Source organism: Homalodisca vitripennis, chromosome 3, assembly GCF_021130785.1.
Source record: "Homalodisca vitripennis isolate AUS2020 chromosome 3, UT_GWSS_2.1, whole genome shotgun sequence".
In the NCBI taxonomy this organism is placed as follows: domain Eukaryota; kingdom Metazoa; phylum Arthropoda; class Insecta; order Hemiptera; family Cicadellidae; genus Homalodisca; species Homalodisca vitripennis.
Window position 1 is genome coordinate 154,807,183 of NC_060209.1, and position 27,790 is coordinate 154,834,972.

The window sequence follows — 27,790 nt, forward strand, 5'->3', positions numbered from 1 at the left end:
CATCATGAGCGATATGCCGCCCCATGTGATGTAAAAACCGGGCCAAGTGCGTTGCACCAGTTGCACAATGACACTTTGTACGTTGTTGTTTATTGTGAGTACAAGGTTAAGTTCAGTATATTTTGTTGTGTATCAGTGTAAGATGGATTTGAGTGAAAATGAAGAGGGCCGTGAGTCTGGATATAAAAAAAAGAAAGCTGAAGGCAAAAGTTGTGAAAGCTTATCAAAAACCAAGTGTCCACGAATCAATTGAAGAGGTGAGTCTGGTCAATGATTCTAACGTTAAATGCCCATGAAATTAGGCTACAAATTGCTCAAGTAATATTCGTTTTAATTCTCTTTCTCGAGTCCTGGTAGTTTATAGTTCTGAGCAGAGTACCAATCAGGTTATTAGTGTCAATACTGTATAAGCCTCTAATGCATGGTTGTTCATTTATAGATTTTATGCCGATGTCGATATAAATACAAAACTATCGAATTTCCAAAAAAATTTAATATATTATACAGGATTTACATAGTTTGAGACAATACCAAGCAAAATTTGTAAATTTAACTCTAAAGTATTACTGACATTAAACGTAAGAGGCATAGTACGTACATGGAGGCTGGTGCAAGCCGAAAGCAGGTTATTTTGTAAACAAAATGTGTAAGAAAAACGTTATAGAATTTCATGGAATAACAAAGCGTAGGATAGGAAATTTAAAAGAATACAGGTTTCATAACCTACATAGAACGTAAGGAGAACGGAAACAAAGATAGAACATAATATAGCCTGAAGATACGAGGTATATTGTTGAACACATTGAACGTTTCCCGAAGGAAGAAGGTCCTTACACTGGAGAAAAACTTTAAATTTGTTTATGAACCAAAATTTGAATTTTAATAAGATGTACGAGGCTTTTGTGGAGCTTCATCCTAACATCGCTGTAAAAAAGCTTACTACAAGAAATTAATTGAAAGAATACTTTACAAAACTACTAAGTTTTCATCGTCCAAGAAAAGACTCTAGCCCCACTTTTCTGACATGTAAAATGTTAATGGGATGATACATCGTAATTTGCTGGAAATGCATCATAGGAAAGCAGATAGAGCCAGAGTAAAGATAATGTACAATACAACAAAAGTCTTGACACTTTGTAACATGTCATTTTTACGGGGGGTTTAAAAAGGCATTTTTATTTTTTTGAGAGGAGAATATTTTTTAGTTAATGACATGTTATGATTTTTATTTCTTCCACCTAGAATTATACTCCAGTAGCTCAACACCATCGCGGGAGACGTCAGCTGGCGGGGTCCGGCTCGACCGGGTAAGACACAGAGTTTCAGGATACATCCGCCGGAGTTCGCTTCAAGGGCTGAAGCGCCTTACAGCGGACAACTCATGTACTACAGTACGTAAGTACGCCGTGCCTGGCTTCCTCGCTCTCTCGGTCGCTGTCTCTCGGTCGGTGTCTAGCAATCGGAGTCGTCGAGTCGGAGTCGTCGCCCCCACACACGCCACGATAAGGTGCAAGTAAGTAGGTACTTATTTACCTGCCAAAACACGCTTTTACCTGAACTTGCCTAGTCACTAACGATAGGATAAGTACATGACATTACGTACTTAAGCTGCTAATAGAATATAATTTTAGATATAAAGTATAGCAAGAAAATAGATCAGTACGAATAGGATTAGATTCTATTACTAGTAACGAAGAGTTTTTATTTAGTTTATCGTTTCTTTCTGAGGCCTCTGGGTCGCTTGACGTACGTACGTTGGCACCAGCGTTCCTGAAGTTTGGACTAGGCGTGTACGTAGTTTAGTTTTTTATTTAGTTCATCGTTTCTTTTCGAGGCCGCTGGGTCGCTTGACGTACGTTGGCACCAGCGTTCTTTAGCATCGGGCTAGACGTAATTTAGTTAAGCTTTTATTTAGCTTATCGTTTCCTTTCGTAGCTGCTGGGTTGCTTGACGTACGTTGGCACCAGCGTTCCTGAGCTTCGGGCTAGGCGTAATTTAATTTAGTTTTACTTAGTTTATCGTTTCGTTTCAAGGCCGCTGGGTTCGCTTGACGTACGTTGGCACCAGCGTTCCTGAGCTTCGGGCTAGGCGTAATTTAATTTAGTTTTATTTAATTTATCGTTTCGTTTCGAGGCCGCTGGGTCGCTTGTCATACGTTGGCACCAGCGCTCCTGAGCTTCGGGCTAGGCGTAGTTTAATTTAGTTTTACTTAGTTTATCGTTTCGTTTCAAGGCCGCTGGGTCGCTTGACGTACGTTGGCACCAGCGTTCCTGAGCTTCGGGCTAGGCGTAATTTAATTTAGTTTTACTTAGTTTATCGTTTCGTTTCAAGGCCGCTGGGTCGCTTGACGTACGTTGGCACCAGCGTTCCTGAGCTTCGGGCTAGGCGTAATTCAATTTAGTTTTATTTAATTTATCATTTCGTTTCAAGGCAGCTGGGTCGCTTGACGTACGTTAGCACCAGCGTTCCTTAGTTTCGAGCTCTAGCCGAGCTAGGTGTGATTTCGAGCGAACTAGTGTTCGCATTTAGTTTTGTTTAGCTTTAGCTTATCGTTTCCTTTTTTAGGCCGCTGGGCCGCTTGACGTACGTTGTCACCAGCGTTCCTTAGTTTCGAGCTCTAGTCGAGCTAGGTGTGATTTCGAGCGAACTAGTGTTCGCATTTAGTTTTGTTTAGCTTATCGCTTCCTTTTTTAGGCCGCTGGGTCGCTTGACGTACGTTGGCACCAGCGTTCCTTAGTTTCGAGCTCTAGTCGAGCTAGGCGCGATTTCGAGCGAACTAGTGTTCGCATTTATTTCTTATTTAGTTCATCGTTTCTTTTCGAGGCCGCTGGGCCGCTTGACGTACGATGGCACCAGCGTTCCTTAGCATCGGGCAAGACGTAATTTAGTTAAGCTTTTATTTAGTTTATCGTTTCTTTTAGAGGCCGCTGGGTCGCTTGACGTAAGTTGGCACCAGCGTTCCTTAGTCTCGAGCTCTGGAGCTAGGCGCGATTTCGAGCGAGCTAGCGTTAACATTTAGTTTTTATTTAGTTTATCGTTTCCTTTCGAGGCCGCTGGGTCGCTTGACGTACGTTGCCACCAGCGTTCCTTAGTTTCGAGCTCTAGTTGAGCTAGGCGCGATTTCGAGCGAACTGGCTTTCGCTTTTAGTTTTTATTTAGTTTATCATTTCTTTTCGAGGCCACTCGGTTGCTTGACGTACGTTGGCACCAGCGCCCCTTAGTTTCAAGCTCGAATCGAGCCAGGCGTGATTTTGAGCGAACTAGTGTTCGCATTTGATTTTTATTTAAGCTTATCGTTTCTTTTAGAGGCCGCTGGGTCGCTTGACGTAAGATGGCTCCAGCGTTCCTCGTTTTCGAGCTTTAGTTGAACGAACAACTGTCGTATTAGGGAACGTTTAGGTAGTGGAACAGTCATCCTAAAGCAAATTCTGACGCCTTCCCTTTATTCCCTTTCGTTTCCAAGTCTGCGATGATGAAAGCATGTTGATCCGTTGATCATCGGTGCTGTATTTGCTTCGGCTTTTGGTTTTACATTAATTCGGTTCTGAGCTGAACTTGGAAACTACCTCTCCCTTTCGAACCCTGGATTTTACCCCTCTCGACTGTTCTATCCGGTGTCTTAGGGTTATATATTTTTATAAACTATCCCTGACCCGATTAAACGTTATACTAGATTTTGACGTGACAACGTCTTAAATTAGGTTGCGGCTCGGAGTCACTCATGAAAAAGTGTAACGCCCGGTAACGTTACGATGCCCGTCCAGTGGGTCCGCCGCACGGGATCCGCACGGGATAAAGCAGATAACTGTGGGTCCGCCGCACGGGATAAAGCAGATAACTATGTTTATTCGTGAAAATGTGGAGTGCTTAGATTCGTCATTTACAAACAACTACAACAATAAAGGTAAATAATTGTACACTGATATTTCATTATCGTAAACTATGATTGATTGATTAATTGTTAGATTGACACAAAAGTTGAGAAACTGAGTTTATAGGGTATGTCATACTATTGACAAATGTTGATAGTGTTAAGTAAATTATTAGTTTAAATCACTCTGCAATCAATCGTAATTCAGTCGATTGAGAAGAAACAGCGCGTATTGCTAGTCAAACATTTAAAATAACAAATTATAACCTCTAACCTGTCATAACAGTGCGACCAAACAAACGAACTAAACCGACCAATCACCACGCGCGGAGTTAGAATTTAACTGTGTTTAGCAAGAATTTCAAATTCCAATTTTAGTAAATGTTTTATTCAACTTTACCATTTACAATAACAAATTTTAATTAATTTCAAATTATGTACAATGTTTTAGTAAACAAAATATATTTCTATAGTTAAAATTTGTGCAATTCTTATTTTCATTCAATTCCTTGTTCCTATTGTGCAATTTAATAATATTCGTATCAATAAATATTCTACCGAGAAAAAGACGTTGTCACGTAAAATCTTCGCCCGTAAAACCGACTTTACAGGCAACCATAATTTTTTATAGTCATTCTATAGTTTATGCTATTTACGCTTAACATGTTTTATTGATATTGAGGAACAATTTATTTTATTAATACATGATTTATAGTTAAAAATTAAAGTATTACCTTTTGCTACTTATTGAATTATTACTGAACCTATGGCGCTAATGTATCATAAATGTTCTCTTCTCACAGATAGGTATTGAAAAATGTAAAAATAGCACTTATATTCTTACATTATTCTTCTTATATTTTACAAGCATGTAAAGATCTTTGAACAAATTGAAAATACGTTCCAGAGAATATGTTATTAGCGTTCGCCGTGGAACTTGTTTGCCAAGTTATTACAAGAGGACAACTTTAATTAACCCTCGCCCAATAACTGCGAGATGAGAAAACAGTCTCTGTTAATTAAATAAGTTTTAATGGGGTCTGCTAGTTCTGAAGATATTATTATCCTGCAGAAAATATTTTATTAACATCGATTGGAAAAAGATTGGAATGGTTCGGACTATGGAAAATAATGAGGAAGTCACCCTTGTACAGGCAATTAATTACCTGTACAAATTACCTATTTGCCGTTATGGTAGGACTTTGGTCATTCTTAGGCCAAAGCGGTTATATAGTACCTAATTAGACTTCATTATCTGTATATGTTTTTACTTAAAGGACGAATTGAAAATATCACAGAAGGCAACTTCCAGTCTGTGTATATTTTTTTAATGTAATAAAACGATTATCTTCAACTACGCCTTAACGCTAACTCAATGTTTTGTTCTAAAAGTTTTGTTTAATTTTTTTCTCAATTAATTATTTGTTTATTTTTTGACCGTTAATATTCATACAGAGCTTTAAAAGGCAGATCCATGGCTTCTCCAATGGTTGGGAAAATTTAAAAGTGGATTAGAAGATTCCGATTCCGGCATTGATCATGGACCATTACGTAATTCGGGTTGTGTTGCATTGGAAACTGTAATATTCTCGTTACTGATTAAGTTAATGGAAATGAACACATATTATTAAATGTATCTATTTAAGTTATTCTGCTTATATACTGTTAAGGAAAGAAGTGTAGAGCTGTTCAGCATCACATACAGGTTGTGGAATATCACTTTGAGCTGGAGAATTGAGATTGACATATGCCAAATAACCTGACATATAGGGTGATAATAATGTTTTGTCGTTTCCCTGTGACATAATTATGTTTCCTTAATTAAAAACATACGTTGTAAAACGCAGTAAAACAGGAGTATCGTGTAATAACGAATTAATCTTTACCTCGGATACATTTTATGGGGTATAGTGGACATATTTTAGGTCATAAACTGTACTTTTCGGCCAGTGTTTCTGTATACAATCTAGTAAATACATTTTTTCCATAACTCCAACTTGTTTCAGAAAGAGAGTTGAAACTGATAGCAATAGTACCGACGTTCTCCACAGTCTAAAGAGTGTCCTTCCGTATTTAAGCGAAGGGGGAGTCGGTACAGAACGAGATGGACAGTCCTGATAAAAACGCTCCAGTCCAGGCATGATTTAAACCTACACTCAATATCAGATGACCTAAAGTTAGTTAGACAAAACTCTAATACTACGTAAATTTATGCTCATAACTGCGATAACAAATATTAGGTAATTTCTCGAAACTGAAAAATCAAACAGAGAATAGTACAGGCTTGCACAATTCAGTTTTTTATGTACGTAGTCGATTATTAAAAAGTATTTTTAATTACAATATTCATAAAAAAATAATGTATAAAAACAATAAGAAAAGGGTTATTTAGAAAAAATTATTGAAATAAAACTGTGCTATTAATTTCTAACAAATGTAGAAATATTTTTTGTAGAAAATTGTCTATTGATGTATGTATGCATTTATCTTCACTGTATATTCATTTATAAGAGCGGTGTTCCATGTGAATTTGGCACAACTTCAGGAAACTATTTTATACCAAAACCATGCAAAAAAGCTTATTTGAATGAATATATTATCTGTCTTTACATAAATATATCAAAAACCAGATATCAATAGCGTTTAATGGAAACAATTCCACACTTGACAGTCATTTTAAGCTAATCAAATGGATATTATAACTTTCCGTTTCAAAATTATAGCATTTAATAGTTGTCATAACTAAATATCCTGAAACCCTTACTTACAATTATACAGAAACAATATTCACTGTGATTTTAATGAAAACATTGTGGTGTTCTACTTGCTTAAGTACGAAAAGAGTGACGAATATTTTCGTTGTTGGGTATATAAAAATATAAATTTCCATGTTGATAGAAATTTTCTATTTTGATACAAAAACGTTATTAACGAAGAATAAACACCCACCCCCTAAAAAGCCCTAACTATACAATTGTTTACCAATGTAAATACATAGGGCATTGTTGGGAGTTTTTTTTTAATTTACGACTAAATATTATTCTTCCAAAATTATCCTCCGGTGTTATACTAACGGTTTTCGTGAAATGGCATTTCGAAACGGGAAGTAATACAGTTTTATTAATATTCCTTTAATTAATTAACAACTACCTAGTTTCACATTAATTTTTTTTAGGTGTAGTTTTGAAACACACTCAATGAAGCGAGATAGGACATACTTCACAATATGAACTTTTTTCCCTGTTTCATGGCTTATGTCTTAAGTATAAAATTTAATTTTTGAAGCTTATGTGCCTTAGTTCAATAAATAAATAAATATATAATATATAAATATATATTATATAAAGCTACTAAAACACATAGTTTTCATAAATACTAACGAAGATATAATTATTTTTATTATATAACAAACTTTAAATTCTGAATATGAGAAACAAGATACGGTAGCGAGTGGACAAGTATATCTCCAAGTTGTTATATAATCAACTTTACAAACAAGAAAGTTTATAGCCAGCGATTAAATTTATTTCATTTAACCATACAATGCCCATAGAAGAGAACGAAAAGTAACAATAATCCTATTTCAGTGGATGATGGCTTTTCAGACAATGTAATCAAACAAAGAAGGGCAATATGATCAAGACAAGGGCATTATGTGGCCCTTTGGCCGAATGGACTTGGAATTACATTCTGATCTCAAACCAATCACGTTTATATCAGCAGGATTTCTACTGGAATTGTTAGAAGACATTGAATTTGCTCTACTCAAGGCTGAAGGATGTCATTACTTAACGACTTTCTGGTTGTACATCCAATTAAACCATAATTTAAATTTCTTGTTTTTAAAGCTTTAAGTTAATGAGCTTATCTTCAGTTACATATTTTAAAGGTCTCAAGTGTAAACGTACTATCTAAGAAAAATATACTTTATTGATAAATCACTATTTTCGCCGAAACTCTAGAATTAATTGTTATGTCAAATTATGTTAGTATTTCGTGGTAAACCTAACTTGTTTCTGGTAAGGATCTGTCCGATATACGAGTAGTTCTCTTTCAGAACATATCTTTCTTGGCTTGACACAATTGAGGGGGCTAATTGTCTCCTATATCGCCCATATTAACTTATGCACACTTTTCTCTAAAAACATTAAAGATTCCTGAAGAATTACAAAAATTGTATTGGATCCTTAATTATAAATTGCTAAAATGCAAAAATACAATCTTAAGATATTTTTTTAATATACGGTACTGAGAATTTTCAAAACTGATAACTTTTTGTTTTCTTACAAAACTGTTAAATAGTATTTTACAAAAGAGGCTTTTAATTTTATACACTTTTTAGCCTATAGAACACCTTTCCAGGCCTCAGGTTGCATTTATGAAACGACTTGAACTTTCAAATGTTATTATAATTGATGTAGGTGATTGCTTCATACACTTCAAAATTGTATTTAATTTATTTTTTGTACAAAAGTCCAGATAATATTTGAAGTGTTTTTTTTGCGTTTTTAAATTTCCTGTGACACATTTTTGAAGGAAGGATGTGTCTGAAAGAGCTTTGAAGACTGGTTTATATGAATAATCACTTTTTAGGAGGATGGAAATGATTTTTGTGGTTATATGATACATTTTCTTAAATCGATTTGCGATACTCACACCAGGTATCTTCTGTGTTTGATCAAAGGGCGCGTTGTGGTCTCTCATTTGATGACGATAAATGAAAATATTCTGTCCAGACTGCAGCTTGCATGTATTTGCTAGAAGATAAGTTTCTCAATCTGGCAAGTTTATAATATTTTTGAATCTGAAGGATTGCCGTCTTTGATAGTCTGTGTTTTCCGCCAACTTTACCTCCATCTGGAGATCTTTATCTCATTCTTTTTTCAATATGACTAAGACAGTCAATTTTACTGATTCATTGACTTATTTGACTAATATATGTATAGAGGTGAGCAACAACACAAATTTTAAAGCGCAGTACACACTATGCTGAAAAGGCTTACTCAACTGCTAAAAATCTAGTATAACATATCAATTTATTTTTCAAATTTCCTGAAACCGTAGTAACATAAACTATATATCATTTTAAAGAAGAAATTCTTTGGTACAGTTTACGAAAACAAAGAATCTGAAAATTCGTTTATTTTAATTTTTTTTTTTAATTCTTCAACTAATTGTCAGACACGTAAATAAGTTAAATCAGCGTCCGCTAATCATGTACAGATTGATTTTTTAGCGATAACTTTTAATCTATTTATCTCGTTTTCTAATGGTAGTATAACTAGTATGTGTAATGGTCTGTTTAGAGCGCGTCAAACTAAGAAAATTGTGATCTGAGAAAAATACCGTTTTATTAGTTTGATACCATTCCTTTTCAAAATCTACCAAAATTAGTGCGGCTAACAATCGATTTTTTTAGCAGAAATAACTGAAGTGTATAGTCAATTTCTTTCTTGAGATGTCTTGCGAACGGACAAACAAACAATCATACAATATGGATGTGTTTATTGTCTGATCACATAAAAGAGATGTCGTCCCATTCTTCTAAATGTCTAGAGGTGAATTCTTTCTCAAGATATTTTTGAAATAGTTAGCCTACACGTGCTACAATTTCACGCCGTTAAAATGACGTTTGCTTGCTAATTTATATAGTCTATTATTTCTCGATGCCATCATTGTTATCCATTAAAAAAATGTTAAAATGTTCGCTAATGCTAAGTAAATTCCCATGGAGTTACATTCCACCACCATCGAACTTTAATTTTGTGCCTATATAAATTTTATATATGTATTAGGCTTAATTCCAAATGTGAATTCTATAGATATCCAAGATATGTGGTTTCGCGAGATATAGTTCGGGTAGACAGGCAGACAATTTTGCCAGTCCCTTGAGTAAACCTTCGCTACCGCTCAGCCAATAAAATTGAAGTATTTCGTTTGAAATTACAATAATGAATGGAAATTACAATTACATATACCTAATTTTTTTAGGGCTTGAATGTCAGTTATTACATTTTATTTCACTGAGTGGATGGAGCAACAAGTTATTATTATTATTTATTTATTTATTTATTTATACACGGCATACACCATTTTATAAGAAATGTTAAATCCGATACAAGAGATAAATTATCCTATAATACAGTACAACAAGCAATAATATATTCAAAGATAACCAGCAACAAATAAATAACACCAACTATATGAACCAATAAAAAAGTAATAATGTATCTTATAATATATAATAACAAGCAATAAATACATTTATAACATTTAACAAGCAATAAAAAACAAGATAACAAGCAATAATTATAAAACTTCTCATTACAACACTGATATGTGACCCTCTAAAGGTGATATTATTTTTCACTTCCAACGGCAAATCCATTATACAATTCCAATATCTTAATCTAAATAACTTAAACATACAAATAATAAATATAAAAACTTACCAGGCTACAATTTACAATAATAAAAAAAATTAAAAAAATAAAAGTAAGTAAGTAAGTTGTTGTTACTTAGATTGCTCTGTCTTACATATAACTGTATTTTTTTGTAACTAACTAAATTTATAACGTTTCACCCTTCTAAATATAAAAGTTCTGTAATTAATCGGACAGGGAGAGATGGTTAGTCACTTTAGCAGCGTGATCAAGGTGGTTACTTTTGTCCCGTGGCGGGAACCAATCAGCCGCTAGTTTCCCGTCTGTGATTGGTTGGTTATTGGATTCCACAGCAGGTTATTGGTTTCATAAAAGTCTTGGTATTCATTTCTTTTTACTGCAAATAAATATATTTAAATGATCTCTTAGTTAGTTAGTAGCATTGAATAGTTAGTTAATAAGTAGTCAAAACGGCCAAAAACTATAACAACATACAGTTAATGTTGCACATTATAAAGCTATAAAAATATTACAAATAAGTACATCAATAACTTTTCAACGTTATTTAATAAAAATTAAATTTAAACGTAAAAATGTACTCAAAATTATTAAAAATATGTTGAAAACAATAAATTTTTCTTTATAATGGTATGTTAGCACTTGGCACTAGAGAGCGAATTGTAAAAATTGTTTGCATGACCAAATACGGAATTTGGTGGTAGTACGCAACTTGTTTCAAAAAACATTTCCTTAAATTAGAAACAATAACATCATTAGCTGTACATTCCGAAAACGTGTACAAGATTAATTGTAATATAGTATAGATTGTCACTATTTATAGATAGCCATTCTACAATTTTTTTGTTTATGCTTGTTTTAATTATACATTTTTAGACTTCAAATGAATTCATCTGCTTGTTGAGATTTATTTCCTTTTTGATATTGAGAGTTTTATTGAATTGTAGATAGATTAACTAAGAAATGTACATGCCAAATCTAGTCCAATAACTTTTGTGATTGAATGTCAAACATCTTCATAAACTTTCACATTTATAATATATACAGTACTAGCAGTGACCCGCGGCTTCGTACGAAATCTCGTTGGCTTTGCACATGTATGATGTTCGACGCCAATGCTGAGTTTACTTTGTTGTCACGATCAAGAAAATATGTCAAAACAAGTATATTTATTGCTGTTGTAATTTACTCTAGTATTTTTTGTGTGTCATAGTTGATTTTACCTTGCCTTCCCAATCAGGAAAATATGCATACACTGGTCGAGAAACCTGCTTCGGTTATAAAGTGTACTCTTTCGACCATCGTAATCTGGTGCCACAATTGAGTTTGTTTGTTTCTCTGATCAAGGAGATATATACATAAGAACGTATGAGAAGTTAACTTCTGCCAAAAGACAACTTAAGTGGGTTTTATAACAGCCTTTAAATTTATAGCAAAAGTTAGATAGTAACTTTGTTCTTTATATGTACATTACTGTACTGATCAAGCACTGAATATTTAATATTTATTTTAATTTACAGTTTTAAGTATATTTTTCCTAACGCTTATAATTTTCTTAACGGAATAAAGTCTGTGCTTAAAAGATATTCCAGAAAGAATTTAAATAAAAATTTTGCTCCATCAATCAATCTTACTCTTTGATTTCAAGTATATGAATGTATACAAATTTATAATAATAGTTAAATAAATTAAACATACGTTTGTGCTATCGTAAAACAATGCTTATACAGAATAGGTGATTACATTTAACAGACCTTTTAATTAATAAAATTTGTTTGGTGTGATTCATTTTTTATCGATTGTCACAACTTAACAGACCAGTGATTGAGTAACACTCACACGAACACACAGACAGAAATAATTAGATTTGTACATAAAAGTATATAATATGTTTATAATAGTAATAGTAGTAGTGCATAATAAATAGGATTCTTTTTGTACGTTAGTCTCGTTTTTATTGTTTCCGACACTATGATTATGATTAAGTGTTATGATTCTAACACTTCATCCGTTTTAATTGTCAAATTTAATTTATTTTTGTTTTCATCGAGGCATATTATGAATTGACTTTTATTAATATATTCAATGCTAACAATTGGGATTCAAAGAATGATTTAACCTATTACAAAGATAGATTTATCTTAGTTTACTAATTATTTAAAATGGGACGTCTACTTTTGTTTGTATTAAAACTGGTTATTTAAAACTTAAACTTTGAAAATAGTGTTTAAGATATTTTTATAGTGCGTTAAAAAGTAAAAAATAAATATAATGAATATTGCCTAAAATCAACATTGACAATCTGCGTTATCATTTCCATAGTATAAAACTGTTTGGTGCAGTTCATTCGCTATGCAATGATATCCAAATAGTTTCAAGTAAGTAAAGTTACACGTTTAAATTAATAAAATGATTTTATAACTAGCTAAGTATTTAAATGTCAATTTTGTAAACTGTAGTCAAATTGCTTTAAAAATACCTTCTGCTGTATGAATTTTTACTATTGGTGGGATCTACTATTGTTGTACTAATCTGATTTCTATTATTGATTGGGTCTAATATTTTTTACTAATCTGATTTATACAATTGATGGGTTCGTTTGCTGAGTATTTAGTACGTAATAAGAAGGTACCGTCATATTTTAATTGTTACAATATATGAGACTTATTCTTTTCTTCAGGTGTACAGAGTGAGTGGTAGGTAGGTGGTGGTGCCACAGTTAGTAATGAAGGGGTGTATCTCGCGGGACTCAGGGCGGTGCTATCTCGGTAATGGGGTCCTGTACCTGAGCGATATTGTCGCTGTCCGCTGTCGAACATCTCACACCCGTGTCGTACAGGATTCTCTTTGGACACCCACAACATATACTGTCCGAATTACACACTTGATCTAACATTTATTACAAATTATCAAGATCATAGGTTACAATCTTTCGAATCTATTAAATGTCATTTTTATTTCTAGGATCACCTGAACAAGACCAAACCAACCTAATGAACAATTAGGATCACATTAACTTCAATTTTTGTGACTCCAAATTGATTAGTATTCTCTTATTACAGGTAATGATTTACTTTGAATGGCCAAAGCCGGAATTGTTGAATGGGTCCATTAATAGAAAACAGGTAAGGTATCCCATATAGAAGATTACGTGGTTGGAAAGGAGACCTCCTCATTCGTAATACATCAAGGGTTGGAGGTGTCTGAGTTACGATAACACAAACGTCAGGTCTTACACTGAAACTTGCATGAGAGAGGCTGTGTCGCGTCGGGTGACTGAACCGAGATGTCAGTTGATGGAGCGAAATCTATTTTGTATTCTGTTTAGATTTGCCATGGTTTATTCTGTGATTGTTGAAACATCTGCATTTAAAAACCAACACCTTCTAAATGCTCACTTACTCGCCTACTTCACTGCGACTTTTATAACAATAATTAATATTCCATTTAGGATATAAAATAAATTGTTTATGGTAAAAATTATAACGGGGTTCAAGTTGAATCTTTAAAGTTCATTTGTTTCCCGTTGGAGTTTTTTTAACAGGGAATTAATGATTTTATGGGTGTGCTTACAGTTTACGATATGAATATTGTTCGTGCTTTTTGTGTTGTGAAGAAGTAAAGGAAATTTTCAAACTTAATATTTGGGTTTTTGAAAAATATAACAATTTAATTATGGAATTGGTTTTATTTTCTTTATTCAATCAAAAGCAGGGGTGAAATTAATAAATTGGAAGAGAATGTCTAAAGTTACATGGAATTTAAAGTGTAAAGCTTTACATGAATTTAAAATGTTTCAATATTTAAATTCAGAAATAGTAAGTTGAACGTTGATAGCTGTTATTACCACTAGATGAGGATATTTAAATATGTGCACATGGAGACACAATTCTCGTATTTGTCATTACTGGACTCGATTAAATTTGAGTATAATCGATTTGTTATATAATTATAACAATTTCATTTTAGACAGTCAACCCTTAATTAATTTGCTAAAATACAGGTTACATTTTATTTCTAGATTAATAATACAGGATAATTTAAATTAGAACCCGGAAATACGATTGTTTAGATAAAATGTCTTTCAACAGCTGGTTTTGTATGGTTTAAACTATTTTCGACTTGAAAAAGTATGGGATTTCCTGCCGTATACCATGGTTATGTGATAATAACACAGAAATTTGGCATATTCTTTGAGTCAAAAACACCAACGCATAGGGTTAACCATTCACGTAAATTAACTAATAAAACATGGTAATTGATATGCTAAATTTGTATATAACAGACTTGTATATAAATATTAAGCTAATACCTATAACCAGAATCAGCAATAAGAAAACAGAAACAAACATTGCTATAGATCATAGGCCCAGTACTAAAAAGGCTAAGTAACTTGTAACAGTTAATTAGGCTAATCAATCCTGTTAGTTAATTAAGAAATGGATAAAAATTCTTATTTTAAAGCAAAAATCAATTACTCATACTAGTACCTACTTTAATTTTCTGGGGCACTGGACTCACTGAGTCTCAATACAACAAAACATTTTTAAGAAAAATGAGAGGCCGATCCCCTTTTTAGCCTTATTCTGTTTGTCTGTATAGCTACTGGCCTGTGTGGGGATCTTATAAAATAGAATAAGGGGGAGAGCCGATGCAGTACAAGGTTTAAAGTACTGATAAAATAAAAATGTAACGGTCACAAAGAAGATTTAAACCAGAGCAATCTCTATAATTCAGACTCGACGTTCTAGATCTCTCGGCAATCAGCTCTCCTAAACAAGAATATATATCACTATCACTATTTTTCTTAAGACGTTAGGTATACAGTTAATCACCTAGAGAGTGACACGGTTTTTCGAAAGACTTATGAAATCACATCTTTGTACTGAAATTGCTTTTAAAAAAACGACGTTTCAATAATTTCTCATTAAGTAAACTACTTTTATGTAACGAAAAATTATCACTAACTTCAATTTTTCATTTTCGTACTTTATTTTGGTGAAAAGTTCATATACTTATCTTCAACACTTTTTGGGGCTTAAAAATAAAATACCTTCTAATTCTGCTTCATATACCTTATCACTCTTTGAAGAATCATAAAAATGTTCCCATTTTACATATCCTCAGAGTGGTATTTATAGGACATTGACCATAATTTTCTTTATAAAAAGAAATATCATTGTTACCTTCAAAAACCGATTACACTACCTTAAAGACCAAAAATGTGAGTAATACGAAAAATAATAACATAGTTACAAATTATTTAGTTAAGGTATAAAGAAGAATTTCTATAAATGACTTATGGGAGGAGGGAACAGCAGGAAGAAGTAGAGACTTAATTTAAATAAAATATACTTCCCATAGAGGTTTACTACGTGAGTAAACATTCAGCTTTCCCATAGTTGCAAATCATCCCAAAATTTGGTTTTAGTGGCCTCAGTAGCAACATTAATATGAACCCACCTTGAGGTATCTCCTGGGTGGCCAAAATAACGTAGAGCAACAGTAATCTGGTAAGTGTAACGTAAGTGATGAGTCGGCCACGTGGTATCTTACAACCAATCCCTTACCCGCCACTCCATCAATAATTCCTCTCGCAGGACGACTTGGCAACTCGTTAAATTATGGCTCCAGATAAAATCTTCATCAATACATTAGTATTTACGTGTGTTACCACAGAGTCAGACAGTACACTGTCTGTGTCAACAGTGTATTAAAAACTATTATCTATTATTGTAACTATGCTTGTTTTTCGTAGGCTTCTTTTTCAGACAATCCCTTTCTCTATTGGAAAGGAAAAGAGTATATATTTTATATTGATAGTTAGTTTTTATCTCAAAAGGAATTCAACTAATGCTTTTGCAGGTTTTGAAACCACAACAGATAAACGATGGCTTGAGACAAAACTACATGTGTGTAAAAATAATTAAACAGTAATTAACTAATTAATTAATTAATTTATTAAATTAATTTGAATTTGTTTTAATTATGAACTATCCATATGCAGGCAAATCTGTAATGGTAAAATCAGATGGCAAATCTGTTGTTCGGCAGTATAAAAACCCGAAACTTAAAACTTCTTTATTAGCTCTGTTGATACCATACCGTTATTTCTGCAAGTCGTTACATCACAAGTAAACTTGTTCGTTCTTCTCTGCCACTGGTCCACTGGGAAGAATTGGACTAAAAAGGGAATCAGCCTCTACCTTTAATGAAATAATCAATAAAAATTATTGAAACTTCCACTTTAACAATTAATTGCAAAACAGATCTGACAAGTAACTGCACTGTAACGATTAGTGTTATGTTACACAAAAAATATACGCAGAATTTCGTGTTCATTTGAGTTGATATATTAAAATGTTGTTGCAATAGTTCATATGGTTTGGAAATTGTTTTTAACTTAACATCCAAATAGGAAATACACTACCTGCCTCACTAGCGTCCATATCCTCCATCTTAGTAGGCCTATGGCCATTCTTTAGTGTACGCCTACCTATTGAATAGGGATTGAGAGGATTTGTTTCTTAATAAAAATAATTTAAAGAAGACTAATCTGAAACCTAAAATAATAATTTTTTTATAAAGAATAATATACTTGGAAACATTTAAATGTTTCCAAAAAAGGACTTTAAAGTATGGTTAAAATTGTATAGTAATTTTCCCAATCAATGCATTAAGAATTGTTCATACAGCATTTCATTAAACTTATCATTAAACAGTTGAGCGATAATTCAAATGAAACATAGAAGCTTTAAACTAACCTATACAGTACTTTAATAACATATGAGCCGAATTAAATAAAACTCAGTTCCAAAATATTTTGATTTAATGCGAGTGTTCAGTTCAGATTCATTTCACCTTCTGTTAGTGCAACACCTGAATCTGGAGTCCATAGAGGTCTGAAGAGATCCAAAATTGTCGGGGACGAAGAAGCTCACAATGAACACTTTTCAGATACACCTAAACAACAATATGAAGCGTACTGTAGTTTAGATGAAAAGGTATTTTCATTGACTCATCGTGTGCACATTCTATTTAGTTGTAATGTTTTAGTATGCCATAACTTCTTGTGATGATTTGATTGTAATCCGAAATGTAAGATAAAAGTATATGCTTTAGGTGACATACCGCGCCTAAAATTTATTTATCAATTGAAGTGAATCATAAAATAATAACTTGCATATCAAAATGAGGTAGTGTTACGGTATACATTTAATCGCTGAAATGATGTACTATGTTAAAAAAAATGATCAAAAAAATGTCGTGTTCCTCAAATATGCGATATGTTGTTTCGCCCAAAAGGATAGTCTAAGAAACATTTATTTATTTATGTAAATAAACAAAGATTTACTTTTAACTGGATAAAGGTTTGGCAATATTATGTTTTCTTTACTATAAATATGCAAAAGCACAGGAGCGCAGTGTATGAAATGGCAACATCGTAAATAAACACTATTGAAAATCAGGGTGACAAATCCTCGCTACAGCTTTGCTGTTACCTCATATTTTAATAGCACTCTTAGCGGATTTGTCGTAGCTCTCAAGTATTAATGAAACAAAACATCTAAATGGTCAACGCCTCATTTGAAAACATCTTATGAATGCATATTACATTTAAATTGGGCTCCATTCATAAAAATTACAAGAGCTCAAAACTTGAGCAGTATAAAACTCTAAACATCTAAATATAACATTTGATTGTGGTACATTCATCACACATGCCAAACGTTCAAATATATTATCATTCAAAATATTATACTAGCACAGCATTTAATACAATAAGTTTTACTGATTGTCAAACAGAGAATTGATCGTAAACTGTATACTTAAATAATCCGACATAACGGAGTATCGAAGGACCTGAAAGAGTAAATTGTTATCGTACAGGCGGAGAGTCAAACGAACGGTCTTTAAGTTGACCTTTTAGCCATAAAGCCATTGAGTTCTTCCTTGGACCAAGAGAAAACAATATACTAATTTTCAAGTCTCTCTGAATATCTTATCAAGACTCGGACGGTCGCACGTAGAAACAGAGAGATCTGTCCTTTGATCCTTAGACTCAAAATCAATAGCGATCTTCCTGGAACCAAGATAAATTTATGTACCCAAGTCTGCATGGTCTTTCTATCGAGAAGTATCACAAATATGGACAGACAACCACACAATTTCAAGAAGACCCTGTCATTAAAAAATTTCCCTCTCCATCCGGGAGGGTTATTTTAAAATATAATTTTTAATAACCACTTAAAAATTATATTTATCTTCATTTTTATTTTATGTTGTACATTTTTCCTAATATAATTTAATAATTGAAATGTTTTTGACACCATTATAAATTTAATATTGAATATTTATGGCAATTAACATTTGAAGTATATTTATATAAAATCGTTAAGAAATTAAAATCTACTTTTTTACAATGTTATGAAGAGGAGGCTATTGCTATGTCCCCATAAAATCCCCATAATAGTCCGTATGCCTTATACTTGGTTCTCTATTTCTATACTACTACACTATTCTAAAACTTGTGGTATACAAAATTGCCGGCTATGGTACAGTATCCCTATTTCCTAACTCGCTCTACATTTCAAGTTGGCATTATTGACCCCACTCTATTGCTAGGTCTTCATAAAATCCTCGTAATGGTCTGCAAATCTTTTCTGGGATTCTGTCGCCCCAAACCACTTGAGTATTCTACAACGTGTGGCATAAAGCATTGCATATTACGGTATAGTATCCATATTTTTCTGTAAGGTAACCCACACGTCACGTCGACATCATTGATTCCAATGCAGCTGTAGGCCTTCATAAAATCTTCGTAATTTTTATATACTGGTTACGGTATATATCAATCTTTCTCTCAGTCATCCGGCATTTAACGTTGACATCAATGATTCCACTCATTTTATATATTCCCACCAAATCTCCGCAATGAACGAGAATAGATTCATTATCTACACTGAACATTGAAACACCCCTTCCAACCATAGCTGCGTTATGAGAACACTCAGTTGCTTCACCATGTTTTGGGAACGGTTCTAAAACATCTTAGTTTACTTAATTGAATACCTGATGAGATGATGAGAATCTCTTCACCAAGATTGCACTTGATCTAGTGATCTAGGTATGCAAAAGTTTGGTCTGAACTTTTTTTATAACTATATGTTTTGCACGAATACTGAAACAAAGGCGTTCAGCAATGTTTCAGCGTCAATATATCTCTCCTGTTTACGGTAAACAAAGCTCAATATGTGATTGTTGACTTCAGTTCCACTTTAACTTCCACTTGAATGCAGCGTCTGAAATCTGAAGCTGTCACAGACGTAACTCTGGAATCTGGAGTCTCCGCCTGTTTAAAGATACCTAAAAAAAGGCGACAAGAATGAAGCTCTAAACAAACTTGTATTCTTTCGTCATCAGAGACGCATAGACTACAAAATCAAAAGTAATCTAAAAGAGATGTCCTCATCTACACATAAGGTAGCAATGGTGAGAATAATTTATTCAATTTGAAAGCTCAGTTTAGCCCATTTAACCGAAAAGGCGGAAACGTTTAGAACTTTTTCGTCGCCGACTTTTTTGGATAACTTCAGACCGACACTACTACAGATTCCAGGAGTCGTCTGCGACAGCGTCAGACTTCAGACACTGCAATAAGAGGGAGTTTAACTGGAGCTAAACTCAACATACATACGAGTATTTAATGAATCCTTCCACCCAAATTCTATGCAATTTGTATAAATTATTACTATTTTATGATCAGCAGTAATCATTACGAATAATTTTTGTATTCCATCGCTTATAATTGTACTGATATACTGATGCTGAAGCTCGAAATACAAAACAGGATGTGATCCGACACCCTAACTTGGGTATTTCCGAGCATCCCAGACAGCAGTTATGGACATAGAGAGGAATTTCATTATTTGCATCCCTTCCCAACTACCTCACGTCGCTAAATCGGAATTTAAAAAAATCAGTCATCGTGAACATTCACCTATTTTCAGTTTTTATTGACTGACGAAAGAAATTCGTCAGTCATTTACACCACCGGTTTCACTATCAAGGGTGCTACAGGAATTAAAGTTCCAGCATCGTAATTTTACATATTCAGTACTACGTATTCAAATACTAAGGTGTTAAAAACTCTTGTCAAACTCTGCCTGGCGTCAAACGCTTTCTACAGTGTTGATGAGTTTCTGGCATTCAACTGGGAGAACACGCGATGAGGAAACTGACTCCAGCGCCGAAAGTGGATTAATTGGCATGGAATGAATGGGGAGTGAATGTTTGAATGTTGTAAGTTTAAATGTGGCCTTGATGTAGAATGAATGAAAAAATTTAGACATGAAAATTGACGTTTGCTATGCAATGTATATTGTCAACTGCAATTAAACGATTTGATTTGATTTGACTAACATACAGAACCACGCACATGCACACGCGCACGCGCATAGCATCAAGGATGACTAAATATGCCCACTTGTCAAGGAATTAAGTATTTGTGGCAATTAAGATTGTAAGATATTTAGATTATAAGTTCACTATTATTGATTTGAACCGCTGCAACTTTGGTAGTCTGATAGTGAACGATCGCATAGTTTATTGTTTGTAACATGAGAGCGTTTTCTTGAAGAGTTTTGCAGCCAAGGTTCCGAGCGGAGTGGTCCGACCAATGTAATACCATTAGCGTAGCTGTAACTGGACGGGCTCGTGTATCAAAGACTAGAGCAATCCTCAAATTGGTTTCCTTTAGCAATCCTTTTTGCTACTTTTGGTTTATTGCTTGAGAGCAATTTCATGTCGTTCTCTCCATTTTGTCTGAGTACAATTTACTTCTAGTTAAAAGTCGAAAAAGACTTCAAATCAGCGTATATATTAGCAAGTTATAAGTGTATAGTTTATAGCATACATTCGTTTACATGCGGACTAAAATTATATTTTGGTAGTAATGATATATTTCTGTTAATGTATACACGTTTTAATAGACACGTCCATAAAACTTGTCAAACAAATTACTGGGCATTGCAATCAATTTGAGTTAGGAAAATAATTTTTGGTGTAAAACTTAAAGGTTAAAAGAAATAACTTTCCCTTATACAGAAAGACTAGAATTTTGTATTGATCAATGTAAAATTACATGCATTTAAAGTAAAACATTTAGGCAACTTTTAATCAAGTCAAAATAAAAGTGGCTAAAGATTAAAATGTGAAATTTTACAGTATGTACATGACGTATATCTACCAAAAATAGCATGTCATTCATTATTCATATTGATTTATAACTAAATAGAGTTACAAAATACTTGTATAACTTATATACAGGACATCCTATAAAGATTTCCAATTTTGTATTCAGACATTTTTATTTGTGTATACTTTAAATGCCTGTTAAGTTCATGTAAAGCAATAAAACATTTTACTTTTTCTGTTTTAAGGGAATTTATCTTAAATAGTTATGCATGTAAGCACAAAATATTTTTCAAGCCCAAAATTGGTTGCACCTTTTCTTAAATTAATCTTCAATAAATAAGACCCATACAGAACCTACCTACCCTAACCTTTAAGGCAATTTTCCCTCACGAGGATTATCTCATTAGGCAATTTTTAAAGGGAAAATAACAATGCATTTAAAAAAATCTGTCTTACACGTATGTTACAAGGCTCATATTTTTTCATTTTGTACCAGATTAATTTTTTAGTAAAAGGTAATTAGGTCTAATGGTTATTTAGGAAGGCTTAATATAAATTAATTGTAGTTCTTAATAAACAGTGCTCGTCTGAGGAAATTTGTTTGTTTTCTTCAAACAGGAAACAAACAACCAATATTTTTCAAGCATAAAGCCTTCAAAGGTACTGATTATAAGAATACACATTTTTCTTCAAAGTTATACTGTCGTAGTTGAAATAAATAATTTGGAAGCAGTAAATGTTAAAACACGTGCTCCAGTTTCATGTCCTAATAAAATTTAAGAGCTCAGTTACTATAGAGGTGTACGTTTGGAGATTCCATTCAATCGTCCAGAGTTTTCAGGTGATATTATAAAATAAGCATTATTTAGAGTATATATAATTTATAATTAATATCTATAAATATGGTATATTAAATAATAAATAATAATAAAAATGTAATAATAATGATAATGATAATAATAATAACAATAATAATAATATTAAGTAATATTAATAATTGTAAGTGAATAATTAACAATATAACTCATTTATTTATTGTATGCTACTGGCTGACCTCGCATTATCGTATATACAGGTAAGCGGTCCCCTACTCTTTGCGCTGTATCTCAAAAAGGGTTGAACGTACATAACATTACTTCAGACAAAAGTTGAAGAATATTTTCCGTTATACAATTTCTCTAACCATCTTCAAAGTCATTTAGCGTAAGGAAAACGAGATATTTGCAAAAAAACTGATTTTCGTGACCTTTGACCTTAAATATCTTAAGTCGCGTACACGTGATTATATTAGACTTTAGAGGTAAGTTCTATACCATCAAAATAAAGACGTATGCAAATTTTTGGCTTATTATCTTTCATTCCGAGGTTGCATCCTTATTTTACCGGACTATTAACATTGCTAAAATCATTTAATCTTTCTTAATTCACTTTACTCTTGGTGGTGTACCATTTCAAGACTGTAAAACCCAATTACTACACCCTTAGGCTAACTGTGCAATCAACAGGAGTTAAGGAATTATAATTGTATGGAATATAATAGCTCCCCATCTTTATACAAGTGGGTAATAACTGTGATAATATTTTGGGAAGTAAAATGATTTTCTTGTCTCTTGGAGCTGGCTTCAATAAGGATCATCTAGCCTTGCATTCCTCTGGTTCTTCTTGGGCAGTCTCACCTTTACGTGTGCTCAGGCTCACCTGCCTCCCATCCTTGGCAGGATCACAATCTCCTCAAGGCCTTGTCCTCTATAAACCCATGTTTACTCCAAATCCCAAAACAGCTACTTGGATACTACAGCAATACTCCAGAGGCTCAGTACATAGAGGCCAGGTAATTGTTACACCACCAGTCTGGAACTCCAATGACAGATATCACAGTTATTAAGTCGCGGTTAAGTTTGAAAAAGAAAACAATCTTTTACAACACAAAACGAATAAAACGTTTGTTTTCTCTAACGAGAAATAAATAAAATATGAATTTAAATTAGGTCAACAATGTTATATTTAACTGGATTTTCCATAAAGTTTTCAATTCTGCTAAAACACAAAAGACTTAGGTAAAGAAGTAATTAACAAAATCCATTTCAAGTTGAGGCGTTGTTCATTATAGTTACTGAAGGTGTTCTTAATTAAAGTCAAAATAATTAAATAAGTTTTAATTGAATCCTGGGTAAATAGAGAAGGAATAAATTAAAACAGCAGGCTGACTTATTTACACTGTTTATGAAAATAATGCCTCCTTCTAATTACAACTTTTTCATAACATTTTTCAATCCCTCTGAATTTCAACAGCTTGATTTCATATTTTGTAGAAATTAATGAATTCATTTAATTTCTTCTTTAAAAAGCATTGTTTCGGCAATTAATTGGTTTCGTATGTACTGCCAGGCACTGTCTCTTAATATTATCCCCCGCATCTTTAATTCATAAAATAAGAAAAATAAATTATTCTACTGATTGAACGGAATATAATTAAAATACCAATTCTTTTTAAATTACGGTTTCAGAAACACAATGATTCTTTGAAAAGCAGTATTAAAGCTAATAGGATATTCTGACGTAACAAAATAAATTGTTGAGTAGCTTACTACTAGTAGCATGCCAAACACGTTATGGGACCACAGACAATCGTACTAAGATATGAAGCAGGTTTGTGAGACGTTAATGGTTACTACTAGTAGTACGCTAAACACAACACGAGACACGCAGACAGTCGCAGTATCACACAGCCAATATGACGCAGCTGTGTAAGCCGGTAATGGTTACTACTAGTAGTACGCTGATCACGACACGGGACACGCGGACAGTCGCAGTATCACACAGACAATATGACGCAGCTGTGTAAGCCGGTAATGGTTACTACTAGTAGTACGCTGTACACGACACGGGACACGCAGACAGTCGCAGTATCACACAGCCAATATCGCGCAGCTGTGTAAGCCGGTAATGGTTACTTCTAGTAGTACGCTGAACACGACACGGGACACGCAGACAGTCGCAGTATCACACTGCCAATGTCGCGCAGCTGTGTAAGCCGGTAATGGTTACTACTAGTAGTACGCTGAACACGACACGGGACACGCAGACAGTCGCAGTATCACACTGCCAATATCGCGCAGCTGTGTAAGCCGGTAATGGTTACTTCTAGTAGTACGCTGAACACGACACGGGACACGCAGACAGTCGCAGTATCACACTGCCAATGTCGCGCAGCTGTGTAAGCCGGTAATGGTTACTTCTAGTAGTACGCTGAACACGACACGGGACACGCAGACAGTCGCAGTATCACACAGCCAATATGACGCAGCTGTGTAAGCCGGTAATCGTTACTACTAGTAGTACGCTGTACACGACACGGGACACGCAGACAGTCGCAGTATCACACAGCCAATATGACGCAGCTGTGTAAGCCGGTAATGGTTACTTCTAGTAGTACGCTGAACACGACAAGGGACACGCAGACAGTCGCAGTATCACACTGCCAATGTCGCGCAGCTGTGTAAGCCGGTAATGGTTACTTCTAGTAGTACGCTGAACACGACAAGGGACACGCAGACAGTCGCAGTATCACACTGCCAATGTCGCGCAGCTGTGTAAGCCGGTAATGGTTACTTCTAGTAGTACGCTGAACACGACAAGGGACACGCAGACAGTCGCAGTATCACACTGCCAATGTCGCGCAGCTGTGTAAGCCGGTAATGGTTACTTCTAGTAGTACGCTGAACACGACAAGGGACACGCAGACAGTCGCAGTATCACACTGCCAATGTCGCGCAGCTGTGTAAGCCGGTAATGGTTACTTCTAGTAGTACGCTGAACACGACAAGGGACACGCAGACAGTCGCAGTATCACACTGCCAATGTCGCGCAGCTGTGTAAGCCGGTAATGGTTACTACTAGTAGTACGCTGAACACGACACGGGACACGCAGACAGTCGCAGTATCACACTGCCAATATCGCGCAGCTGTGTAAGCCGGTAATGGTTACTACTAGTAGTACGCTGAACACGACAAGGGACACGCAGACAGTCGCAGTATCACACTGCCAATATGACGCAGCTGTGTAAGCCGGTAATGGTTACTACTAGTAGTACGCTGAACACAACACGGGACACGCAGACAGTCGCAGTATCACACTGCCAATATGACGCAGCTGTGTAAGCCGGTAATGGTTACTACTAGTAGTACGCTGAAACACGACACGGGACACGCAGACAGTCGCAGTATCACACAGCCAATATGACGCAGCTGTGTAAGCCAGTAATGGTTACTACTAGTAGTACGCTGAACACGACACGGGACACGCAGACAGTCGCAGTATCACACTGCCAATATGACGCAGCTGTGTAAGCCAGTAATGGTTACTATTAGTAGTACGCTGAACACCACACGGGACACGCAGACAGTCGCAGTATCACACTGCCAATGTCGCGCAGCTGTGTAAGCCGGTAATGGTTACTACTAGTAGTACGCTGAACACAACACGGGACACGCAGACAGTCGCAGTATCACACAGCCAATATGACGCAGCTGTGTAAGCCGGTAATGGTTACTACTAGTAGTACGCTGTACACGACACGGGACACGCAGACAGTCGCAGTATCACACTGCCAATATGACGCAGCTGTGTAAGCCGGTAATGGTTACTACTAGTAGTACGCTGAACACGACACGGGACACGCAGACAGTCGCAGTATCACACTGCCAATATGACGCAGCTGTGTAAGCCGGTAATGGTTACTACTAGTAGTACGCTGAACACGACACGGGACACGCAGACAGTCGCAGTATCACACAGCCAATATGACCCAGCTGTGTAAGCCGGTAATGGTTACCACTAGTAGTACGCTGTACACGACACGGGACACGCAGACAGTCGCAGTATTACACTGCCAATATGACTCAGCTGTGTAAGCCGGTAATGGTTACTACTAGTAGTACGCTGTACACGACACGGGACTCGCAGACAGTCGCAGTATCACACAGCCAATATGACGCAGCTGTGTAAGCCGGTAATGGTGCTAATGGACCTCTCCGACTCGACATGACAGTCCTCTAGTAAATGGACTGTCACCTGGTTTTATCTGGTCTTGCCATCTCAATTTTCAACAAATAAAGTAATGTTATTAGATTATGAAACGTGACTGAACTTTTTATATTCATATGATAAAATTTTTAAGTAAAGTTTTATAAATAACTATTAATGTTAATTTAAGTAATTATAATACTACATGAAACTAAATAATTTAATTTTTATGTGGTCTTAAATGTATTAATACTATAAATAATTAGTTCATATTTATATAAAGAAAACTCTTTGCTCTATGCTCTGGAAAATTCTAAATAGAAATAATTTAGTTTTGTAAACATGTATTGCTGCTTGGTATTTATACGCTATTACTTAGATTTATAATCTACTTATTGCAATGTGCTTGAATAAACATACCTCTACTAACAGGGTTACCAGATCTGCAAAGTCTTAACAGATTTTTGGAAAATTAGCATCGTGATATTTTACAAGAAAATATAGAAGTCGTTGTTTTTACTGATGGAACCTAATAGACATGATAGAGCCCAAGATCAAAATTTGTTTTCTATAAATTTATTCTAATCTTCTTTTGGGTCTATGGTTTACATGAAAATCAGTATGAGTATTGTATTGAGCAAATATTAATGGGGAATAAATCGTAAATGTCTTAGAATTATTAGAGACCGATAAAGGGACCAATATTAATTTAAACAGAACAATCCATGGGCGTTTATATTTACCTACTGTTCTTAACCAAAACATGCAATGCAATCTAGTATTTGTTCAAGATAAAGTTCAGTATGCTACTTTGCAAAACTCGTGAATGTATTGATTAGAACCGAATGTGCTATAGACGTGTCTATGAAATGTGAAATGGGAATAGTTTGGCATCTTTCGGAGTCAAAGATGTGAAGACTAACGTTAACAAAGTTCGTCTCAATAATTTCAGAGAACCCCTGACTTTTAACCATGACAACAACAACAACAACACAACAACAATGGACATATACAACAACAACAATGTTCAAGGATAATAATCTTTACGCGTTTTGAGTCGATTTTCCACACAGCACCCGCTTCATAGAAGCATGGATTTGAAGAAATCGCCATGTACATTGTATGGAAAGGATATTAGCCAACGCTAGCTGTAGAATCCTTTTCGGACCAAGGGGGCCCAGGTCCTGGATCAAAACAGTTCTCAAACCGAATGCCACAAATGTCATACATCTATACAGCTCAAAACAAATTTTTATGGACTTTTTAAAATCACATTTAAACCAAAAACGGCTATTT